This window comes from Nicotiana tomentosiformis, chromosome 2 (assembly GCF_000390325.3).
Source record: "Nicotiana tomentosiformis chromosome 2, ASM39032v3, whole genome shotgun sequence".
NCBI lineage: Eukaryota > Viridiplantae > Streptophyta > Magnoliopsida > Solanales > Solanaceae > Nicotiana > Nicotiana tomentosiformis.
In genome coordinates this window covers 170,510,566-170,536,647 of record NC_090813.1, presented here as the reverse complement: position 1 = coordinate 170,536,647, position 26,082 = coordinate 170,510,566, and positions in this window count along the sequence as shown.

The following is a 26,082-nucleotide window of genomic DNA, read 5'->3' as shown; positions in this document are numbered from 1 at the left end:
AATAATATTATTACAGCGTGCAACCCGATCCATATATATATATATATATATATATATATATATATATATATATATATATATGTATTATTGCGGCGTGCAACCCGATCACTTATATAATAATACTGCCAACTATGGTGATTCTCACAGCGTAACACAAAAAGAAAACTAAAACGCATAAATTCTATAAGACAATCCAACATAACATAGTAGAGTGAAATAGGAAACAAGTAAAGGCAAATAAGCAAGTAAAGGCATGAGACAGGTAAAAGCATCTATCTAATAACATATAAGAAAATATAATAATTAAAGACGGATAATAAATAAAGGAATGAGTAAGTGGAAGCATGTAACAAATAAAGACATGACCAAGTGAAGGCAAATATTTAAAAGGTAATGACATGTAGCAAGTAAATCACATAACAAATAAAAACATGAAATAAATGAAGATATGGTATAATTAAAGACATGCAATTAAGTAGTACACCCTGTATGCTTGGACCCATGACAATGCATATATACTCGTCACCTTGCATATACGCCGTTCCCACACATAAATCATGTATCAAATAGACCACTCAAGTCCTAATTCTCTCAAACCAAGGTTAACCACGTAACTTACCTCTTTTCGAAACACAATCAACAATCCAACACTGCATTCCCTTTTGAACAAGCCTCCAAACTACCTGAATCTAGACAATTATTGTTCAAACAAGCCAAAACAAGCTTTAGAAACTAACCCCACACAATAAATGTTTAATCTTTAACATAATTAAAAAAGTAAATAAGAAGTTAACTCAAGCCCATGTGTTCGAAATCTGAAATTAAGACCAAATTCCGATTACCCATTCACCCCCGAGGCCGAATATTTTATTTGTTTCAAAATCCAACCTCAATTTGGGGTCTAAATCTCAATTTTATAAAATTCTTAAATTCTACCCAAAACCTCAATTTCTATTTCTCTAAAATCCTAGATTTGATAGTGAAAATTTATGAAAAGGTAATGAAAATTGAATGAAAAGTAGTTAAAGTTACTAACCTATGAAGTTGGGCAGAAATTGCTCTCCAAAAATCGCCTCTATGGAGTCTAGGTCTCAAAATGGTGTAAAATGAGCTAAGTCCCAAAATTCCCAACTTTTATCGAGCTTTAGGTATCGCAATTCTGAAGCCTTATTCGCAATTGCGATTGCGAACCAGCCCCTGAGCCGGCAATATCGCAAATGCGACAACCTGATTGCAATTGTGATCCTAGGGTCATCTGCAAATGCAGAAAAATCATCGCAAATGCAAAAAAACCCCCATTCCCCCAACGTTGCAAATGCGACTGCCCCATCGCAAATGCGAAGCCCACTAGTCCGCATATGCGACACAAACTTCGCAAAAGCGAAGTGCCCATCCCCACCCCACCTTTGCAAATGCGATCCATCCCTCGCAAACGCGATGATTGCATTTTGCGAGAACAACCTCACAAATGCGAGATTTGTAGACTATCAACACCAGCATTTTCTCCTAATATCCCAAACCATCCGCAATGCATCCGAAACACACCCAAGCCCCTCGGGCTCCAATCCGCTCATTCAAATAAGTGTAATAACATCATACAAACTCTCTCGCAAGCTCGAATCATTAAAATAACATCAAATATCCAGAATCGATCATTAAAACTCAAGATTTTTAAAGTTTAAACTCAATTTTTCAACTTTTCACATAAAGTGCCGAAACACCCTCGGGTCACCTGGGATCCCAACCTATCATACGTAAAAGTCCAAAATCATTCTAAGAACCTACTTGAATTGTCAAAACACCGATCTTAGGCCGTTTATCAAAAACGTTGATTGTGGTCAACTCTTAGCATTTTCAAAGTCAAAACTCATATTTTCCTTAAAAATCACGTATAAACGTTTTAAAAATCGATACGTACCATGAATAAAGGTTATAAATTACCAAATTGAACTATGAAACGTCTCGAAGAACAAAAAGGGGAGATAATACTCAAAATGACCTATCGATTTGTTAGATTCTCCACCTCTAAAATAAATGTTCATCCTCAAACGACATAGAATGTACCCGGACTGGTAAAATGATGCGGCTATCTACTCCTTTTGTCGGACTCAGACTCCCAAGTTGCCTTCTCAATCAGCTGACCTCTCCAACCCAGTTTCACAGAAGAAATGTCCTTAGATCTCAATTTTTAAACTTGCCGGTCTAAAATAGCCACCTACTCTTTTTCATAAGTCAAATTCTCATTAAGATGCGTCGTGCTGAAGTCCAAAACATGTGACCTATCTTTATGGTACTTCTGAATCATGGAAATGTGAGATACCGGATGTACCCCAGCTAGTCTAGGAGGAAATGCAAGCCTGTAAGCAACCTCCCCAACCCTCTTCAAGATCCCAAAAGGACCAATAAACCTCATGCTTAACATGCCCTTCTTCCTAAATTGTATCACACTCTTCATAGGCAAAACTCAAGAAGAACCTTCTCACCCTCCATGTAAACCATATCCCAAACCTTCCTGTCCGCATAACTCTTTTGCCTGGACTTTGGTTTTCGAAGCCGCTCCTTAATTACTTTCACCTTCTCCAAAGCATCACGAACCAAATCTGTGACCAATAATCTAGCCTCACCGGGCTCAAACTATCCATCCGGAGAACGACATCTCCTCCCATATAAGGCCTCATACGAAGCCATCTGGATACTCAACTTATAGAAATTGTTGTAAGCAAACTCCGCTAGAGATAGAGATTGGTGCCACTGACCCTCGAAATCAATAGAGCATGTCCTCCAAAATATGAATGGTCCGCTCTGAATGTCCGTCCGTCTGAGGGTGAAACACCATGCTCAACTTAACCCGCGTGCCCAACTCACTACACAGCTCTCCAAAAGTGTGAAGTGTACTGTGTGCCACGATCTAAAATGATAAAAATGGAAGATTGTGCAGGCGGATAATCTCAGGATATAAATCTAAACCAACCTCTCTGAAGAAATGTGCAGACTTTGTCAACAGGTCCACAATGACTCAAATAACAATGTACTTCCTCAAGGTTCGTAGTAAGCCTACTACCAAGTCCATCATGATGCACTCCCATTTCCCCTCTAGTATCACCAACTTCTGAGTTAACCCACCCGGTTTCTAATGTTCATACATCCCCTATTGACCATACAAAAACTGAGAGGCATGTCCAACAATGTCTTTCTTCATCTTCCGTCACCAATGGTGTTGCTTCAAGTCATAGTACATCTTCGTCACACTTGGGTGAATGGAATACCGTGAACTATGAGTCTCCTCAAGGATCATCTCTCTCAACCCATCAACATTCGGAACACAAATCCAGCCCTGAAGCCGCATAACACTACCATCCCCAATCACAACATTCTTAACACCACCCTGTTGCACCGTGTCTTTCAATACAAACAAGTGAGGATCATCAAACTGGCGAGCCTTGATGCGCTCTAACAAATATGCCTGGGCCGCAACACTAGCAAGAACCCTACTAGGATCCAAAATATCAAACCTCGCAAACATGTTATCCTAAGCCAAAACAACCATAGCTAATGGCCTCTCCACCGCTGGTATAAATTCCAAACTACCCATGATCTCTGCCTTCCTAATCAATGCATCGGCTCCCACATTGGCCTTCCCCGAATAATATAATATGGTGATATCATAGTCTTTCAATAACTCTAACCATCTTCACTACCTCAAATTAAGATCCTTTTGCTTGAATAGATGTTGGAGACTCTGATGATCAGTGTAGATCTTGCATCGCAGGCCGTATAGATAGTGCCTCCAAATCTTGAGCTCGTGAACAATGGCTGCTAACTCTAAATCATGAACAAGGTAGTTCTTCTAATGGACCTATAGTTGATGAGACGCGTAGGCAATCACCCTACCATCATGCATCAATATCGCACCAAGTCCAATACGTGATGCATCATAATACATAATGTAAGACACAGAACCTGTACGCAACACCAATACAGGGGCTTTAGCCAAGGCAGTATTGTGCTCCTAAAAGCTCTCGTCACACATATCAGACCATCTGAAAAGAACATTCTTCTTAGTCAACTTGGTCAATGGGGCTGAGATAGATGAAAACCTCTCCAGGAACTAGTGATAATAACCGGCCAAACCCAAGAAGCTCCAAATCTCTGTAGTTGAAGTAGGTCTAGGCCAATTCTAAACTGCCTCAATCTTCTTAGGATCCACCTTGATACCTTTGGAAGACACAATATGACCCAAAAAGAAAATTGAGTCTAACTAGAATTCACACTTTGAAAACATGGCATATAGTTGACGATCCTTCAAAGTCTAAAGTAAAGTCCGTATGTGCTGCTCATGCTTCTTTATACTACGAGAGTAAACCAGAATATCATCAATAAAGACAATCACGAAGGAATCCAACTAATGCTTGAACACTCGGCTCATCAAATCTTTGAAGGCTGCTAGAGTATTAGTCAAGCCAAATGACATCACCAAGAAATCATAATGACCATAACGAGTCCTAAAAGTTGTCTGAAGGACATCTGATGCCCCAATCTTCACCTGATGTTAGCCATATCTAAAATCAATCTTGGAAAATACTTTCTTGCCCTAAAGCTGGTCAAATAAATCATCAATCCTAGGCACCAGATACTTGTTCTTTGTAGTGAACTTATTCAATTGTCAATAGTCAATGCACATCCTCATCGATCCCTCCTTTTTCTTAACAAACAACACCGGTGCACCCCAAGGCGAAACACTAGGTCTAATGAATCCCTTGTCAAGCAAACCCTGATACTAATCTGTTAATTTGTTCAACTCAGATGGATCCATACGATACGGTTGAATAGAAATAGGTTGAGTGTACAGAACCAAATCAATACAAAAGTTCATATCCCTATTGGGTGGCATACCCGACAAATTTGTAGGAAATACCGGATGAAATTCCCTTACAACCGGTACTAAATTTATAGAAGGAACCTCTGCACTAGAATCTGGGTTATAAGACAAATATGCTAAACATCCCTTCACAAACATACACCGAGCCTTCAAATATGAAACTTCCCTGCTAATGGCATGACCAAGGGTCCCTTTCCACTCTAATCTAGGCAACCCCGACATGGCTAAAGTAACAGTCTTGACATGACAATCCAAGGTAGTGAGATATAGAGACAACCAATCCATACTAAGAATGACCTCAAAACCCACCATATATAGCAATAATTAATCTACTACAATATCAAAGCCATCAATAGTAACAACACAAGACTAGATATAGTCGATCAACTACTATGGAATCTCCAACTGGTGTAGACACAGAAACATGAACATTAAGAGAATCACGAGGCATACTCAAATGCGAAGTAAAATATGAAGACACATAAGAATATGTAGAACATAGATCAAACAACATAGAAACATCTCTATGACAGACTAAGACAATACCTGTAATAACTGCACCGGACGACTCTCACTCGGGACGACTTGAAAATGCATAACAACGGGGCAGAGCCCTATCATCTTGTCCTCCACCTCTAGGATGACCTCTTACTAACTGACCTCCACCTCTAATATACTGACCACCACCTCGGGTTACCTGACCCCGTCTCTATCTGGCTGAGCAGGTGGTGGAGCAATCGATGCTGGAATCATAGCATGGGTACCTTGCTTTGACATGTTGCCCTGAAATCTGGGACAATATTTCTAATATGACCCATATCCCCACACTCAAAGCATTCTCTCGGCTGATGTGGCTACTAAATCTGAGGCTCACCCTGACGACCCAAATAATTACTGTAATAACTCTGAATCGGTGGTGACTAATGGGAGGTGGAGGTGCGTTGAATGCTAGCTTCTTAGAACGAGACCCATAAGCACTGCAACTGCCTGATGTACCCTGTGTGATTTGTAGGCTGACTGTACCGGCTTGATAGTATGGCCTCCACCAAAGGAACCCCTACCATCAGAGGAGGAACCATTGAATCCTCCAAAATGATGGGGCCTCTAATCAGAGGTCGTCTCTCTCCACCTGGCCTCTAATACACTCAATCCTCCTAGTGATCTCCACTACCCGAGTAAAAGAAATCTCAGTGTCAGCTTTTCTGGCTATTTGAAGTTTGATGCCATATGTAAGGACCTTGATGAATCTCCGCATCTTTTCCCTCTCAGTAGGGATCATGATACTGAGTGGTGGTCATACTACCCTGTTGAAGGCGCCCGAACTAACTGCGCAACTCCTTTCTCTTACCGAAGGGAATAAACTTCTCTAAGAATAACTACAAAAATTCAGCCCATGTGAGAGGAGGTGATCCTGCTAGCCTACTGTGCTCGTACATCTGCCACTACCTCTTGGAAGAACCATGCATCTGAAATATGTTGAAATCAACTTATATAAACCATAACTTATATAAACCACAAAATAAAATTAAAATATCCAATTAACATTATCCATATACAAAAAATAATTATGAATACATTGTTTGATTAACAATTCAAAAGTCAAAATAGATGAGTTTGCATACAAAAATTCTAAACTAAAATATCCTTAAACATGATAATAGAAAGTCTAACAACAATCAACAACACTCAAGTAAGGTCTTCGTCACTGCTTTCATCCGCAATCGATGCACCTACAAAAGATAATCAGAAATAATTAAACAAAAATATTTAAGATAATTGAATCACAAAGTAATTGAATGACCAATTTGATAAATCAAAAATTTTCAAACTTTCTAAATTCTTGAATTTTTCGGCAGAGTTTCCTTTGTAAATACGACTATCCCAAAATTTTCAACCTGCTCAAAGCATCATTTGTAAATACAACTATTCAAAAAATTTCAACCTCCTCAAAACATGATACAATTTCCATAGAGAACCAAAGATCCATCCACAAATTACAAGATGAGTAGTTGTACTTTAAGCAACATACAATAAACCAGAATCCGCAACAGACAAACAAAATCAAACAACTCTCCAGTCTGCTATTTTTTAAGCAAGACAATCTGCCTTAACATCTTCGAACATTATTACATTAAAAACTATATCACCTAAATAGCAACACAATTTGTATCATCTCACGTGTATATACTGCGCGTAGCTACATTAGTAACTATAAGGACGATATTACAGAAACTACACATATCAACCTAACAAAAAGGGAACTCCATAATTACGTACTGATGACATGATCTGCAGAATTCAAGCATGACACACAAGAAGATATAACAAGTTACATGGCATAAATTAGAAACAGAATCCATTAGATCTTCTAAGATATACTCGCATACAATGTAAGTTAAAAGCATAAATTAGAAACATAATCCATTAGATCTTCTGAGAACACCATTTGCATCAGAAGCCAGTAGTACTACAACTATTAATACTTCAAATGCTTATATCAAAATGCTAGCATGTTCAGGTAAAAGCAGCAGATAATTCTTATTCATGCATAGCTAGAAAATAAAATTAAACTAAAAATTCCAATCCTCAATACTCCAGCTTTAGACTACATTTGATATGATCTTTTGATCCCAATCTATCACACAACCAATTACATTCGCACAGTTGCTTCAGATGAAACTAAATGAATACCAAAAACTTCACACTAGAACATATAGTAGGAAAACTGGCAATGGTCAATTTCAATCACAATGTTAGAAGAAGTAAAATTCAACTCTTCAACAATTCAAAAGTAATATAGGTGTTAATACTCTTATGGGAATTGAAGTGTCTCTAATATAAACATGCATGCTTTGCTTGTAATATAACCATGTCTCTAATAGAAGTGGTCATGACTTGAATGAGTTATTATCATTTTCATTATCAACATGGGGGGCAATGGAAATTCAGAGGGTCCTACACGCTAATATACTCCGGTATGTTGGTATTGAAAAGGTTTCCTTCGAGCTAGCTATATATCATTATTTCATCTCTTGTTTATTTATATGATACTTCACTTTGCTTCTCGTATTATCTGATAGGTAATTATTAAGTACTACCATTTTCAAGGGCCGATGAAATGCCAAAACCAAGGGACAACACCGCTCTTCATTCACAGTTTCTTAATTTAAGCACTACCATTTCCCTCTAATCTTACAGGTCAATATATAAATAAGTACTATCTCAACCCAAACAACATAGGAGTTTAAGACACACAATAAGAACTAATTCGGCATGCACACTGGTCCATCCGTCCAACATGAAAGCAGCTGTAGTTTCTTACTTTTTTTATATTCACACCTCATCTTAATAAAGGAATCGCTTTTCAATTGAAAAATACAGATGTGACTGTTCTTGCATGTGTAAATGGAGCTATCAATTTTTTAGTATTATTTCAAGAATCTACATGGATTATTAACACCCAAAACATAGGATATTGAGGAAAATTTGGGCGTTTTTTCCCACTACTAGAAATTATAACTATGGCAACCCTTCCAAAACCATTGCAATAGACATACTAACCGTCCATATAGGGCTATTGGAATGGATTTGGACGCGTTCCAAGATCCAGCGTTACAATAGGTCTACTGGAACGGTTTAAAGACCATCTCCATATAGGGATATTATAACAGTTATGGAACTGCTACCATTGTTCTATCTATGGGAACTGTTTTCTTTTCTATTGGGACGGTTATAAACCATTGCTGTATAATAATACCAGCGATGTTTTAAGTCTATTGCAATAGTTTTCATGATATATTGCAACGGTTTTTGTGATATATTAGAACAATTATAAGTACCCTATTGCAACGGATATTGTAACATATTGCAATGATTATTAGGGGTTATTGTTATTATTTGCTAAGTCTATTGGAATGGTTTAATCCTCTATTGCAACAATTCACAATTGTAATTTCAGATATTTATGGAAGCAAAATGAAGAATATTTTCCTATTTAATGAAATGTTTTATATCAAAACTTATATAAAACCACGAAATAAAATTAAAATATCCAACTAACATTATCCATATACAAAAACAAATTATGAATACATTGTTTGATCAACAATTCAAAAGTCAAAATAGATGAGTTTGCATACAAAAATTCTAAACTAAAATATCCTTAAACATGATAATAGAAAGTCTAACAACAATCAACAACACTCAAGTAAGGTCTTCGTCACTGCTTTCATCCGCAATCGTTGTACCTACAAAAGTCAATCAGAAATAATTAAACAAAATATTTTAATATAATTGAATCATAAAGTAATTGAATAACCCATTTGATAACTCAAAAATTTTCAAACTCTCTAAATTCTTAAATCTTTCGGCAGAGTTTCCTATGTAAATACGACTATCCAAAAATTTCCAACGTGCTCGAAGCATCATTTGTAAATATGACTATTCGAAATTTTTTAACCTGCTCAAAGCATGATACAATTTTCATACAAAACCTAAGATCCATCCACAAATTACAAGATGAGTAGTTGTACTTTAAGAAACATACAACAAACCAGAATCCGTAACAGACAAACCAAATCAAACAACTCTCCAGTTTTTTTTAAGCAAGACAATCTTTCTTAACATCTTCGAACATTATTACATCAAAAAATAGCATCACCTAATCAAAAATACAATTTGTATCATCTTACGTGCATATACTGCGCGTAGCTACATTAGTAACTATAAGGACGATATTACGGAAACTACACACATCAACCTAACTAAAAGGGAAATCCATAATTACGTACTAATGACATGATCTGCAGAATTCAAGCATGACATACAAGAAGATATAACAAGTTACATGGCATAAATTAGAAACAAAATACATTTGATCTTCTAAGATATACTCGCATACAATGTAAGTTAAAAGCATAAATTAGAAACATAATCCATTAGATCTTCTGAGAACACCATCTGCATCAGAAGCCAGTATTACTACAACTATTAATGCTTCAAATGCTTATATCAAAATACTGACATGTTCAGGTAAAAACAGCAGATAATTCTTATTCATGCATAACTAGAAAATAAAATTAAATAAAAATAAATAATTGATTTTGATATAACATCAGTTAAATATAATTCGCACAATTTTACTAGTTGTATCTTCATCCTAGCAATTGTATGATCGCCCATCTTTCCTTTTTCTTGTAGCTACAAAGACTTCCTTTGCTGATAAAGGATCGGAAATTTCCTTATAGTTTTCCTAGTTACATGAAAGTGAGTTATCATTCTCGGTGATCTACCATGAACTAAACAAGAGCCAAAACTGAGAAATGTTTTGCCCTGATTTGCTAATTACACACCAACTTAGAGAGAACTAAAGTAGAACTTCTTTTCCAACAGTATAAGGACTCTTCAACTGTTTTCGATTCTCAATATTAATTTTGGACATTCCCTACAAGAAGAAAGAAACATCAAATAACAACTTAAATGTAAGACTTGAAAGAGGCACTAGGTGAAAAAAGTATCAGGTTCTATCTATGAGTATGAAATAATAAGGTGTACTGAAATCTATTTTCAAATAATCATACAATTATTATGTTTATAATTTTGAAACTATTTAGGTAAACTTGAGCAGATGAACATTTTTTCATCAATAGTAAATTCAATTACATAAGCACTTTGGACTTGGAGGAATTCTCCAAATCAAAACCAATATCAAGTGAAAAACAACTTAATGTGTAACGACCCGACCGGTCGTTTTACTTTCTAGAACTTTGTTTTCCTAAATAAGACTTCTCGTATGTGCTTTTATAAATTTATGACTTGCGGGGATGGTTGGTTCGGGATTTGGAAGGGTTCAGGTTGAAATCAGAATACTTGGTTCCTTAAGGTTGGCTAAAACAACCAAGTTTGACTTCAGTCAGCATTTTGAATAAACGACCTCGAAATCGGGATTTGACGATTTCAATAGGTTCGTATGATGATTACGAACTTGAGCGTATATTTGTATCGGGTTTTGGATGACCTGGGAGCGTTTTAGCGCCTAATAGTGAAAGTTGGTTCTTGAAGGTTTTGGTGATATCGAGGTCCAAACGGAATTCCAAGACCGAAAATAGTTCTGTAATGCCATTTAAGACTTGCAGAAAAAGTTTGGTGTCATTCCGAGTAGTATAAGTACGATTCGGCGCATTGGAAGTAAATTGAAGAACTTGAAGTTCTTAAGTTTGATTCAATTGGTTTTTGGGGTGCGATTCTTAGTTTTGATGATGTTTCAGGCATTCGGAGAGTTCGAGCGAGTCTATTTTATGATTCCAAACTTGTTGGTATATTCGAGCGGGGCCTCGGGGGGCCCGAGTGTCAATCGAACTAAGGTGAGAATTTGGAGCAACAGTTGAAGCATCATGTCTGTCATAATCGCACCTGCGCTTGGCCAGCTGCAGGTGCGAGCCAAGCCTCGTAGAAGAGGCCAAGGAAGGGCAGCCCAGGTTCCGCAGGTGCGAAAATCGCTGGAGGCAGTGAACTTCATTTAATACGGGACTTAGGCATTTTCTCCCATTCTTCACACATTTGGGCGATGTTAGAGCTTCAAAAAGGGAGACTTCAACCTAGATATTAAGGGTAAGTAATTTCTACCTTAATGTGAGTTTAATACATAGATTATGGGTAGATTTCAACATGAAAATTGGTAGAAATCATGGGTTTAGATGAAAACTCTAGGGTTTAATAAAAATGAGATTTTACCACAAAAAATATTATGAAACTTAGAGAAACCCATATATTTATGTTCCTAAGGTTATGAGTAACAACTTTCTTCAAACAATTTCGGAATCCGGGTATGTGGGCACGGGGGTGAATTTTAGGAATCTTGCAATTTGGATTGGGTAATCACTCTAATAGTGGAGATATGAACTTTTGAGCATATATTGATTGATTTATATCATGTTTGACTAGTTTCTAGTCGTTTAGCATCAATTTGGAGGTCTGAGCGCATTCTTGAATTGGGAAGTAGGCTTGAGACAAGGTAAGTCTCTTTTCTAACCTTGTATGAGGGAATTAACCCCATAGGTAAATTATAACTAATATGTGCTCCTACGTGTGGGGGCTACGTACATACGAAGTGACGAGAGTCCGTACGTAGCTACTAATTATGCTATTGTCCGGGTAGTCTAGGACCCATACCATGCTATACTTGAAATGTTTGCACTCCCATTTATTGATTTAATTGCTTAAGGCATATTGGAAGTTGATAAAAGAATTGAAAACATTAAAAGGTACTTACTTAAAGTTGCGAATGGAAAACTTGACTATAAATGAGAATTTGTGTGTTATTTGAAATGTTTTCTATTTGTGGAGCGGGCCGAACGCCTTGGTAGTAGATAGATGCATCTATGGTTCATGTCGTTCGACCCTCGGCAGTGCACAATTTAAATATTATATTGGATCGGGCTGTACGACCTCGGCATAATATGCGCTTGAAAATATTTGGAACTATTCATGATTTACATTGCTTAAAATTCCTTGAATTACAAGCTATTAAATAATGAAACTAAGCTTGGGATTTATTACTTGCGAAAGAAGAATTTACTATTTCCTGTTATTGAGCTTTCAGTATTGTTCATGAAATCCATGATCAGTATATATTTGATATATCATTGTTGGCCTATAGTAAGTGTCAAAGTCGACCCCTCGTCACTACTTCTTCGAGGTTATACTGGATACTTACTGGGTACATGATGTTTATGTACTCACGCTACACTTCTGCACTTAATTGTGTAGGATCTGAGGCAGGTGCATCTAGTTACCAGTCTGGTGCACAGATTTGATCCCCATCTCGAGACTTCACGGTGAGCTACCTTCTGAGCCGTTCTGCAGCAGCTGGAGTCTCCCTTATGTTTTATTTCCTGTCTATTTCCTTTCAGACAGTAGGCTAGTGTTCTTTTGTATATTCTACTAGATTGCCCACATACTTGTGACACCAGGCCCTGGCACACACACTAGTAGACTTATGATTTTGGATTTGTTTACATTATTACGATTTGTACTCGTTTGCTTCCGTTTAATTATGTCACATTTGCAAATTTCAAAATCTTTTTTTTAACAAATGAGGAAATGTTATCCACTTAGTAACTTATTTAAACGGGAAACCCTTAGTTTGAGCAGTGTTGGCTTGCCTAACAATGGTGTTGGGTGCCATCACGGCCTACGATAGAATTGGGTCGTGACAATATGGTATCAGAGTGCTAGGTTCACGTAGGTCTCACAAGTTATGGGCAGACCTAATAGAATCTTACGGATCGGTACGGAGACGTCTGTGCTTATCTTTGAGAGGTTATAGGATGTTAGGAAACTACTCTTTATTCATATCCTATCGTGCAGTTGATGGTATACTAAGTTCATTTCTCTCATTTTCTCACAGATGGTGAGAACGCGTATGGTGAACATTCCAGAACTAGGAGGAGCTGCTCCCCCCATTGCTAGAGGACAAGGCAGTGGTCGGGGGCCCGAGGTAGGGCACGAGGACGTCCCAGAACTGCCCTAGTTGCACCACCAGTGGATCCAGTGGAGGATCCCATCATTGAGGAGAAGGTCGAGGTGCCCGCAGCAGAGCCAGCCCCTGTAGATTTCATGTCAGCACTGGGATTTCAGGGGTTCATGGGCCGTATGTTGCGATTCATGGACACTATGACTCAGGCTGGTTTATTTCCAGCGGACCCAGCCACCTCTCAGGCGGAAGGGGGAGCACAGACCCTTACCGCCCATGCTCTTGGGTATGTAGCCGTTGTATATTATACCCCGGGCACTCTCCCCATAGGCGAAAACCAGCCACTTGCAGCTGTTGTACCTGAGGCTAGACTAGCTGCGGCCGGTGAGCCATAGAAGCTTTTAGACAGATGAACTAGGTTACACCCTCCTATATTCGGGGGTGAGCAGCATTAGGATCCTCATGACTTTATTGATAGGTGCATGGATAGACTGCACAATATGAGGATATTGGAGTCCCATGGGGTGGATTTCACTACCTTTCAGTTAGAGGGCCGAGCACGTAGCTGGTGGCAGTCTTATCTTCTTGGTAGACAAGCAAATTCTCCTCACATGACTTGGGGCCAGTTCACACGCCTATTCTTGGACAGGTATATTCCACTGTTTCAGAGGAAAAAGTTGCGATTCCAGTTTGAGCAGCTCCAGCAGGGTCAGATATCCGTGAACGATTATGAGGTGAGGTTCTCTGAGCTGTCTCACCATGCACTCATGATACTCCCTACTGAGGCGGAGCGGGTGCAGAGGTTTTTTGCGGGGTTGCACTCAGGTATTTAGGCTAGTATGGCCCGAGAGGTAGAGATGGGGACTTCCTACCAGCTAGTAGTGGAGATTGCTTGGAGGATCGAGGGTTATCGCCAGAGGGACAGGGAGCAGATACTGTAGGACAAGAGGGTCTGTTACTCCGGGGAGTTCAGAGGTGCCCAACTGGGGGCAGAGGACAGCTCAGGAAGGGTCAGCCCAGTAGGCCCCCATATCCAGCACCGCCGCCTCCACTCGGTGCTCTAGTTTGGCCCTATTTCAGCGTTATGCCGGAGAGTTCTTACCGACCACCAACTATTTAGGGTCCTTCCAGTGGGTACTCCGATCATCAGGGTTCTTTTAGTGCTTACTTCAGTGCCATTCCACAGAGTTCATATCGCCCACCAGCTATTTAGGGTTCTTCCAGTGGGTATTCAGGGCATCAAGGTCAGAATTTAGGGCAGCAGATCACCACGTAGAGAGGTTGTTTTGAGTGTGAGGATCTTAGTCATATGCGGAGATTTTGCCCCAGGCTTCGGGGCAAGGCAGTGCAGTAGGGCCAACAGCCCATAATTACAGCTCCAGTAGCCACACCAGCCGTTTGGCCGCCCAGAGGCGGAGGGCAGGTGGGTGGAGGCCATCCTAGAGGTGGAGGTCAGGCAAGCGGAGACCAGTTAGGGGGCACTCCAGCCAGATTTTATGCTCTTCCGGCTAGACTAGATACAGTGGCCTCAGATGCCGTGATCACAGGTATTATGTCTGTCTGCGGTAGGGATGCTTTAGTATTATTTGATCCAGGATCTACCTATTCGTATGTGTCATCCCTGTTTGCTCATTTTCTGGATATTCCTCGTGAGTCCTTGGGTAATCCTGTTTATGTGTCCATACCTGTGGGCGATTCTATTATTGTGGATCGAATCTATCGGTCCTATGTGGTTACATTTTGTGGATATGAGACTAGGGAGGATCTTCTGTTGCTTGATATGACCAATTTTGAGGTCATCCTGGGCATGGACTGGCTATCCCCATATCATGCCATCCTTGATTGCCATGCCAAGACTGTTACTTTTGCAATGCCACAGTTGTCAAGATTGGAGTGGAAGGGTTCATTTGTCAGTACATCTAGTCAGGTTATCTCTTTTCTGAAGGCTCGACATATAGTCGATAAGGGGTGTTTGGCTTATCTAGCCTATGTTCGGGATACCACCGCAGAGTCTCCGATGATTGATTCAGTGACAGTAGTCTGTGAGTTCGCCGATGTATTTCCTTCTGACCTTCCAGGCATGCCACCAGAACATTCGAGCATGTTGGGGCATGTTGTAACGGGCGAGGGTATTAAGGTAGACCCCAAGTAGATTGAGGCAGTTCAGAGTTGGCCTCATCCCACTTCGGCGGCTGAGATCAGAAGTTTCCTGGGGTTAGCAAGTTATTATTGCCAGTTTGCGGAGGGCTTTCCATCCATTGCAGCACCTTTGACTAGATTGACCCAGAAGGGTGCTCCGTTTCGTTGGTCGGATGATTGTGAGGCGAGATTTCAAAAGCTCAAGACAGCCTTGACTACAACACCAGTTCTAGTGTTGCCTTCCTGTTCGGGGATGTATACCGTGTATTACGACGCTTCATGCGTTGGCTTGGGCTGTGTATTGATGCAGGAGGGGCAAGTTATTGCATATGCTTCATGTCAGTTGAAGCCCCATGAGAAAAATTATTCTATGCACGATTTGGAGTTGGTCGCGATTGTTCATGCTCTTAAGATCTAGAGGCATTATCTATATGGGGCGCCTTGTTAGGTTTACAGTGATCACCGCAGTTTGCAGCACTTGTTCAAGCAAAGGGATCTCAATTTGAGGTAGCACAGATGAATTGAGTTACTAAAGGACTATGACATCACAATGTTTTATCATCCGGGCAAGGCGAATGTGGTCACGGATGCCTTGAGCAGAAAGGCAGAGAGTATGGGTAGCTTGGCATTCATTTCAGCAGAGGAGAGACCACTAGCCTTGGACATTTAGTCCTTGGCTAACAGACTTGTGAGGTTGGATATTTCAGAGCCCAGCCGAGTTCTTACATGTGTTGTTGCCCTGTCTTCACTATTGGAGCAGATCAAGGCTCGACATTTTGATGATTCGCACTTGGCAATTCTCAGCGAGACGGTACTACAGGGTGGTGCCAAGGAGGTTTCTATTGGCGAGGACAGTGTTCTGCGACTCCAGGTTCGTCTATGTGTTCCTAATGTCGATGACGTGAGGGAGAGGATTCTAGAGGAGGCGCACAGTTCTTGATATTCCATTCACCCAGATGCTACGAAGATGTATCGCGACCTGAAGCAGCATTTTTGGTGGCGGCGGATGAAGAAAGACATAGTTCAGTATGTAGCTAGATGCTTAAATTGCTAGAAGGTTAAGTATGAGCACCGGAGGCCAGGAGGCCTACTCCAGCAGATGACTATACCCGAGTGGAAGTGGGAGCGCATCACTAGCAAATCAGAATAAACATAGAGGAATACTCAATATATGACGACCCCATACTGATATAAAAACTTATACATGTGATATACAGGCCATAAGGCCAACATGATCATTTGTAAACTCAAAACATAGGCCGGCAAGGCCATACAAGGATTAGTATACATGACATATGTCTACAAGCCTCTAAGAGTACATACTTATCACAAAGGTCGGGGCGGGGCCCCGCCATACCAAATAATACATGTCTAAATCATACTGACCAAACAAGTAACTCCAGAGCAAATGGAGCGCACCAACATATTCCGCTGATCTGATGGCCTACTTGGAGGACTCTCGACCTGTCTATCGGAACCTGCGGGCATGAAACGCAACATCCCCAGGCAAAAGGGACGTTAATACGAATAATGTACCGAGTATGTAAGGCACATAAATAAGTACATAATAGACATGGAAGAAATATAGAGTAAATGGCTCAACCTGTAAGTCTGGATAACTATGTAAATCATGAAATAATTATAGTGTCATTCATATGCGTATGAATGTCATGTCGTGCATAGGTACATGTTTCATAACATCATCAGGCCTTTGAGGGCATCCCATCATATCATCTCGGCCACTGTGGGCAAAATCATCAGCGTATACCAGCTGATCAAGTGGTGGTGCGTATATAACATGTAACCTTTTCCCATATCCCCCATATATATATATATATATATATATATATATATATATATATATATATATATATATATATATGCGTATATAACGTACAAACACTCGCGTTTTTAAATGCACATAGAAATGGATTTGTGACTTTATTGAATTGGATAAATCTTCTAAGGCTTTTTACTAAAGAACCTTACCATTTTCATATACTTTGTGAATTTAGAGCTTTTTATGGCTTAGCCAAGAATTTCTTTCAAACTGACACCTAGCAAGGTTATCTAAGAGTCACTTAAAGACACTTATGTTGCTGCCACGTTTTGGGAGGATATCCTTATCCAATAATTAACCATTAATCCTCTTACTTAATTGTTAATCTCCCATTATCCAATAATTCACATAATTAGGAATTATCTCCAACTACTTAAAATACTACTCACTTTTAATACCCTTTGAACACCTTACAATCATGGTCATGTGGTACGTTGTATGGCACTAATCCATAAATATCGGGTATTTTAGATCGGGCCGTATTTTATCCTAACCTAACAAACTTTGACGAAATTCATTTTCTTTGATTTACTTACCCTCTCACCTTCACGAATTTACTCATCACTTGTTTAAAATAGCATAATATTTATAATCCCAAAATAATCTCATTCCCGAACTTACGTCGATTAACTTACGACGAAACTTTAACGTACGAAAACATGGGGTGTAATATCATTCCCCCCTTTGAAACATTTGTCCTTGAATGTTGACTGATGCACTTATCATTATCATAGCCTATAGTCCTTGTGAATAATTTAGTACTCTCCTTTCTATCTTAGGCAGTTTTTCTGTTAATAAATCCAAAGTCTAGGGTATTCCCACCTATAGGTCGCTTTCTTACACCACGACCATGGCCTTTGGTCGAGATTCTTCCAATCTCGTAACTCTTGCTACCTTCTGTCATGTAGCTTGTACGACTTTTTCCTTGTAAGTACGCCTATGCGACTCTTCTTCTTCTTTTTTCCTCCATCTTTTACCCAATCTCTAGGCTTCACTTCGTAAACATATACATAGCTTGATAAGATGTCCCTCTAGGCATCTATGGGTACACCAAAATTCTTCGTTCGGTACTTTATTGTACTCACGAATATTGCTATACCTTATTTCGTTTATCCATCCGTATAACTTTACTGTACCTAGGTAGGTCATACTATGCCATAAACCTTACCTTGATTTATCGTTACTGAGGGCTGCTACCGAACTCCAGGTTACTTTCGTTGCTTATCCCATATGTATAAATCTAAGTCATTTAATGCTTCCTCATTATTGTTCATCTTAAGAATGGTGGCCTAATCTCATCTCATACTTTGTGACTTTTGTCCATCCATTGTTAATTCACCTCAATATTAATTTACAATATACCACTGATAACTTGAAACTTCTTACGTCATACCTTGCTACTAGGGCTTACGTTGCATCGAGGAATATTTGAAGTGATTTTCCTGATCCACTTAGGGGTGATATTGTACTTCAATGACCGTATTTTATAGCATCCCAATGTAATTCACTTACGTGGGTATTTTAATCTCGTACAATCCGTGAATTCCTCTTCAAATCTTTACTCACTCGAAGGCCTAAATGTCATCCTTTATCCATCACAATTACACCCTCATTGTACTATCAGGGCATCATTCCATCTCTTTCAAATGCTATTAGTCTTAGACTCCCTTGAGTTTATTCAAGCTATACTGAACTTGCTATAATTTAGAGAGATCATTAGCTCTTTTGTTTTCACCGGCTTAATCCCGAGAACTTACATGTTTCTCATCACCTCCTCATTCGCCCTTTCTTGTCCTTATTCCTTTCTTCTAAAACCTTGTTGCTTTACCATACTTTAGCTTGCGTCCTACGTATATCTATTTATACTACTCACAACCTTCCTTCAACTTGCTTGCATCATATATTTCCTTGTGTCATTCTGGAACATCAAGCGCGACATCACATCGTCTCTAACTCTTCTTTACTTTCTTAATTAGCCTCCTCGATACCTGGAAACCATAGGCTGGAAGACATGCTACTGATGACGCCGCTATCATTCTTGGATATTGAATCCCCGCGCTTTTAGCTTTCTATCCCAAGTATGGACTATTCACAACCTCCTACATTTGAGTATCGCGTATGTTGTTCACATTTACCTTACTTACCTTAAAATATTGCATCATGTCTTGTATCTGTTTCATGACCTTCCTTCCACATAGGTATAATTCACATCCATAACTTGAGGCTTTATTATAATACTTGCACCTCTGGTGTATACATAATCCGGTGAGAGCTTCATACTAACTTCTTATGAGGTTGGTATTTTTCTAATCGGCTTTATCGTAGGGTCGTTATAGAATATGGTTGTTGTACTATCTCTCTTGCACCTCTGATATTAAGAGTGATTCTGCGATGTTCATAATCATGATGTCCATAATTTCCTAGGTCCAATAATCAAACTCTTGATTTATTTAGGTGATGTAATTCTTTAGTTTCCTCTTTTATTTCCGTAATACTTATACGCCACCTTTAACTACCCCAACTTCTATCTGAATATTTCTCAAGGGTACCGAGGTTATATTTGCGAGACTGAATTCCCCATGTTGGGTTCACTAGGTTTATCTTGCACGATCTGTTGATTTGTCTGTATCCCCTTGTCTAGCCATAACTAGGCTCTTCCTGAATTAACTATTAATTACTCGTTGGTCCATTCTCATATCCATATTCCGCATAATCTTTATTGGATTATTTATTTTATCTTAACTTACTATTTATCAAAAATATCCCGGGCAGGGACCCTTACTTCCTTTCCTTGACGTCGTGTTTGCATAATGTTCTGGATTCATAGCATATCTGTAGGCTTTGAATAAATGCAATCTCGTCCCTTTTTTCGTTTCTTCCTTTATCATTACATAGTTACTAGAACTACTTGTCTCTGACTTAATGCCGCATCACTCCATATTCCCCCCTTTAGGGAAGTGCTAAGATTTAGTGCTATGACGAGCTACCTATAGATGTTTTACCTCTTTAACTTTGGCGTCTTCTCACATTATCGATGACCCTTACTCGCCTTGCGGTAATTCTCATTACTTACTTTAGGGAAGCATTTTCCTGAATCACCATTCTCTGAATTTCTCATGAATCTTCTTCTATTGTCCACTCTATTATTGCCGGAACGCAATATCTGAAATTCTCATAATGCCGACTATTATGAAACCACTTTTGTCACGAACTTGTTTCTCGAAATGAGGATATGACTTTTTGGCCTATACACTTTTGTTGTCTCAAGGCCTGTCACTTCTCATCTTTTCCTTCACTTGACTATAGACTCTATAATACTGTCACTGTTTTATTTTTATTTTTTTTACCATTATCATCCAGGTATCACATCTTACTCATAATGCACTCTCTTCTAATTTCCTGCTAACATTTCTGTCTATCACTTTATTCTGAAAACTTCGACAAAATATTCTTTTGCTTTTAGCTCCCCTTTTCTCCATCCACTGGCTCTTCGGATTGCTTAACATTATTTCTCTACTAGGGACGGAAGCCATATTAAGATAATATTTATCCTTTCTGGGCTTCTAGTGCCTATCTTTGTAATACTCATATCTAGTTGTACTATTTTAGAGTGCACCATCTGGGTGTCTCACAAGGTGATCTGTCGGCACATTATCTTTCGGAAATGTCAACTAACGCAAACAATCCATCCACCATTTTGGGTCACTCTAACCCCGGCCGGATCCTGATACCCATCCTTCTCTTATACCATATATATTAGCTCCTATAGGAAATAACTGAGATCGGTGTGGCCAATTGTACATACCTCTATTACTGTTGAAGGTAACTCAAAAGGCTTATATTTCTCTGCCTGAGTTGTAAATATTGTTATTCTTAATTAACTGGGTGCCTCGTACCCTTCTTCATCTTGCTTCTTTTACTTGTTGAAACTTATACCTTCTGATTCTTTCATTGCTTTTTACCATAAGAGTGGATAGGCATTCTTACCTTAGGGATCCTTATCAAGAAGCTTACACATCTTAGTATACACATGATCTGCTGAATACCTCATCTTTATCCATTATAAGCATGATGCAAAAATTGAGTTCCTCTGACTCAACTCTTCCACGGCTATATCCCTTACCAATCGTCTTTCTGGATGTAGGCATCGTCGTATTATGAATAAGATAGAGTTTAGAAAATTGAGTTCTTAGAACTGGGCTCTACCACACGATCTAGAGTAAGAAGAAAGAGTGACAGTCCTAAATATCCTGTAGCCTTCTGCTTATAAGTGTGGTGCACGACACACCTATAAACAAGACTCTACTAGATACGGCTTGTAGACTCCCTAGGACAGAACTGCTCTGATACCACTTTTGTCATGACCCAAACCTATGGGCCGCAACGAGCACCCGGTACCTTACTTAACCGAGTACCAACATAATATATCTTTCTTATTTTATTTCCATTGGCAAATGGGCCAAACGGGCCGTCATGGGCTAACCAGAATAAGCATAGAGGAATACTCAATATAGGACGACCCCAACTTGATATAAAAACTTATACATGTGATATACGGGCCTATAAGGCCAACATGAATATTTGTAAACTCAAAACATAGGCCGGCAAGGCCATACAAGCATTCGTATATATGACATCTATCTACAAGCCTCTAAGAGTACATACTTATCACTAAGGTCAGGGCAGGGCCCCACCATACCAAACAATATATGCATAAATCATACTGACCAAACAAGCAACTCCGGAGCAAATGGAGCGCACCAACATCTTCCGCTGATCTGATGGCCTACTTAGAGGATTCTCGACCTGTCTATCGGAACCTGCGGGGATGAAACACAGCATCCCCAGGAAAAAGGGACGTCAGTACGAATAATGTACCGAGTATGTAAGCCACATGAAGAAGTACATAACAAACATGGAAGAAATATAGAGTAAATGACTCAAGCTGTAAGTCTGGATAACTCTGTAAATCATGAAATAATTATAGTGTGATATGAATGTCATATCGTGCATAGGTACATGTTTCATAACATCATCAGGCCTCTGAGGGTATCCCATCATATCATCTCGGCCACTGTGGGCAAAATCATCAACGTATACCAACTGATCAGGTGGTCGTGCGTATATAACGCCGTAACCTTTTCCCATATCCCATATACATATATATACATATATACGTATATATAATGCCATCTAGTCATGGGTCAATGTAAATGTATAAATGCATGAAATGCAAAAGAAATACAATAATAAGATTTCTCGAAATGTCATAAAAATTATATGCCTGTCGGATAAACTTTATCAATACGTATTTTTCTGTGACCCATGAACAGAAGATATAATAATAATTCACATGGGGAATCAAGAATATAGACATCCCTAGTATTTCTATGAATAAAGTCATTTATGGAAGTTTTGTAGTTTGCTCATTTCATTTGTATCATTTGGACCATGCCAATAGAAAGAAGGGATAACCTTAACATACCTGGAGTAGGAAAAAGTCCGTATGATATTCTTGGAAAAGGTTACACCGTACGCCTTTAGAATCGCAAAATTTTACGTTGCTACGGTTCTAACAATTCTCATTGGAATTGTTTGGCTGCAAGAAGTTTGGTTGAAATCTTGTAAGAATTGCTTGAAGATCATGTCTTGCATAAGACTTACGTTTGAGACAAATGTTTGTAACGTACAAACACTCACGTTTTTGAATGCACATAGAAATGGATTTGTGACTTTATTGAATTGGATAAATCTTCTAAGGCTTTTTACTAAAGAACCTTACCATTTTCATATACTTTGTGAATTTAGAGCTTTTTATGGCTTAGCCAAGAATTTCATTCAAACTGACACCTAGCAAGGTTATCTAAAAGTCACTTAAAGACACTTATGTTGCTGCCACGTTTTGGGAGGATATCCTTATCCAATAATTAACCATTAATCCTCTTACTAAATTGTTAATCTCCCATAATTTAATAATTCACATAATTAGGAATTATCTCCAACTACTTAAAATACTACTCACTTTTATTACCCTTTGTACACCTTACTATCATGGTCATGTGGTACCTTGTATGGCATTAGTCCATAAATATCGGGTATTTTAACTCGACCCGTATTTTATCCCAACCTCACAATTTTCGACGAAATTCATTTTCTTCGATTTACTTACCCTCTCACCTTCACGAATTTACTCATCACTTGTTTGAAATAGCATAATACTTATAATCCTAAAATAATATCATTCCCGAACTTACGTCGATTAACTTACTAAGAAACTGTCACGCCCCAAAATCGAGGAGCGCGACCGGCGCTCAACCGAGTAAACCCAGCCTAGTAAGCCTATTAGATTCTTTCTCTCCAATTCACCCATAATTAAGAAAAGATATGATTTCATAAATTATACAGCAAGAAGTTCATACATACGATGGTAAATCATTTGATTAGCTGTTGTGCCTTTAAGTCTCAAAATACATATTTCTTATAATTTGATCAAACACAACATAACTAGTTCAACATTCCCTACACCCATATAGTGTCTACAGAGCCTCTAAAGATACAAAAGAGAGTAAAGATGGTGCCGGCAATAAGTCCCCGGCTATACCTCAAAAGTGACCACAATATAAACAAAAGGTACAATACATGACCCCGGAATGAAATGGGGCTCACCGAGTGTGCTGAGAAGATGATGATGTAACACTAACTGCGATCAACACTGTCTGTTATGTAACCACCTGCATCCATTTAAAGATGCAGCGCCCCCGGCAAAAGGAGCGTTAGTACCGTCGAATAGTACTAGTATGTAAAGCTAAAACACCATCTCAATAGAATGGACAATAATACAAGGGGGAAACAGTCATGAGTTCAATAAAAGCTTTAAAACAATACTAAAACATCAAGTAAGGTTCACATAAGTTCTCAAGTTAATTTCCATCATATTAGGTTGGAAATTCTTTAGTTCCATATGCCACAATCCACAATACCGCCGTGTTCTTACACGGAGTCCGATCTCGACCCGATCGGCTAGGTCATCTCATTTGAGACATCACCCATATCCACAATTTTAATTATCATTTCCAACACAGTTACCACCATGTGTGCGGCATGGCGTCCGATCACGGCCTGGTCGGCTAGGCCATCTCACTTGAGACATCAACCATAACCACAATTTCAATTATCTCATATCATAGTTCTTTCATATTATTTCGATTCATTGACACTAGTAATCACGATTACAAAATCATTCTTGGCACTTGGCCGTATTTCATAATTTTAATCCCCTTTTCCACATTCAAATATCATTATCATAATCATTATCAAAAAAAATAAGGTACTCATTCAAGAAAGTAAGTTCACATAACACAACAATTTGGGAATCTTAGGCACATAGAGGCTTTCCATACAATTTGGCATAACAACCTTTATTTCGATCTTGACATGAAGTCATAACATTTCTAACACATATTTCACATTTTGAACATATCCTCAAATGGCAAGATGTCATGATAAAAATATTTAGAATAAATATTGAACATATATCCTCCGACACAACCACATTAGGAATAGCCAATTCAATAATGATCAAGGTCTTACTTCAATTACATGAACATCGTGGAATTCGATTCTAAGAAGAAGGGGGTTTAGCCATACATACCTCAATCCTTCTCTTAATGATACTACAACTATCTAATACACTAAGCAACTTCAATCTACAATGACAACATCCAATGGAACCAATATTAGTAACAAATTGCATAGTTTAGGCCATTTATGAATTTTATCAAACACCTAGTAGGCATGAATCTCTACATCTCTTACCCATAAAATTAGTTCATTCAATTACTACCATTTACCAATAATTTATTCCACCATCATTCTTGAACAATCCATAACTCCAAACATTACATACATGACCATCCATCCACCCTCAACTAACAAAATTTCATCAAATAATCACCTTTCAATCTCTACAATGGTTATGTATTTAAATTGAGAACTTATGGCTTTCAATCACCATACCATAAGTTCCAATACTTAATTCATACTCATATTCTCATAATATATCCATACATGTAAGTCTAATGGTGTAGGATTGCCTTTTGGAAGAAATCTTGCAAAAACTCTCCTTTGAGTTTTTGAAAATATTTCTTGAAGATCTATGTATTTTATGGAGGATTGAGTTAGTTTTAGGGTGAAATTGATGGAATGAAATACATAATTAGTATGTATTACTCACCTTGAAGATGGGGGGAGTTGGAGGTCTTGAGAGAGTGGAGGAAAACTCCAAAGTTCGGTCAAGAAAAATGGGGTAAAATGAACCTCGAATGAGTATATAGCGTTTCGGGCGTCACAGGCAGCGTGGGGCGCTACCTGTGGCCCAATTTCCAGAACCTCAAAAATCCCAGTGCCAGGGCTAGCGCCCCACGCTACCCTGGGCGCTGGCGATGGGAAATCTTTTCTATTTCGCCCGGAAATGGGCATAACTCTCTCATACGATGTCTGAATTCAACGATTCTTTTTGCTATGGTTCCGTAATTTCAATACGGATCTAATGCTTCAATAAAAACTGAATGTGGAGTTCATTTGATAAATGTGATACCACATATACGCGAAGAAACGACGTCGTTGAAACACTTTTGATGTCAAAATAATGTGGTTCCACCCTATAGGTCTACTTTGATATTCTAATACGTTATTCCCGAATATCGTTGTCGCACTTTAAAATATTAAATTATTAAGAAATTTTAATGGGGC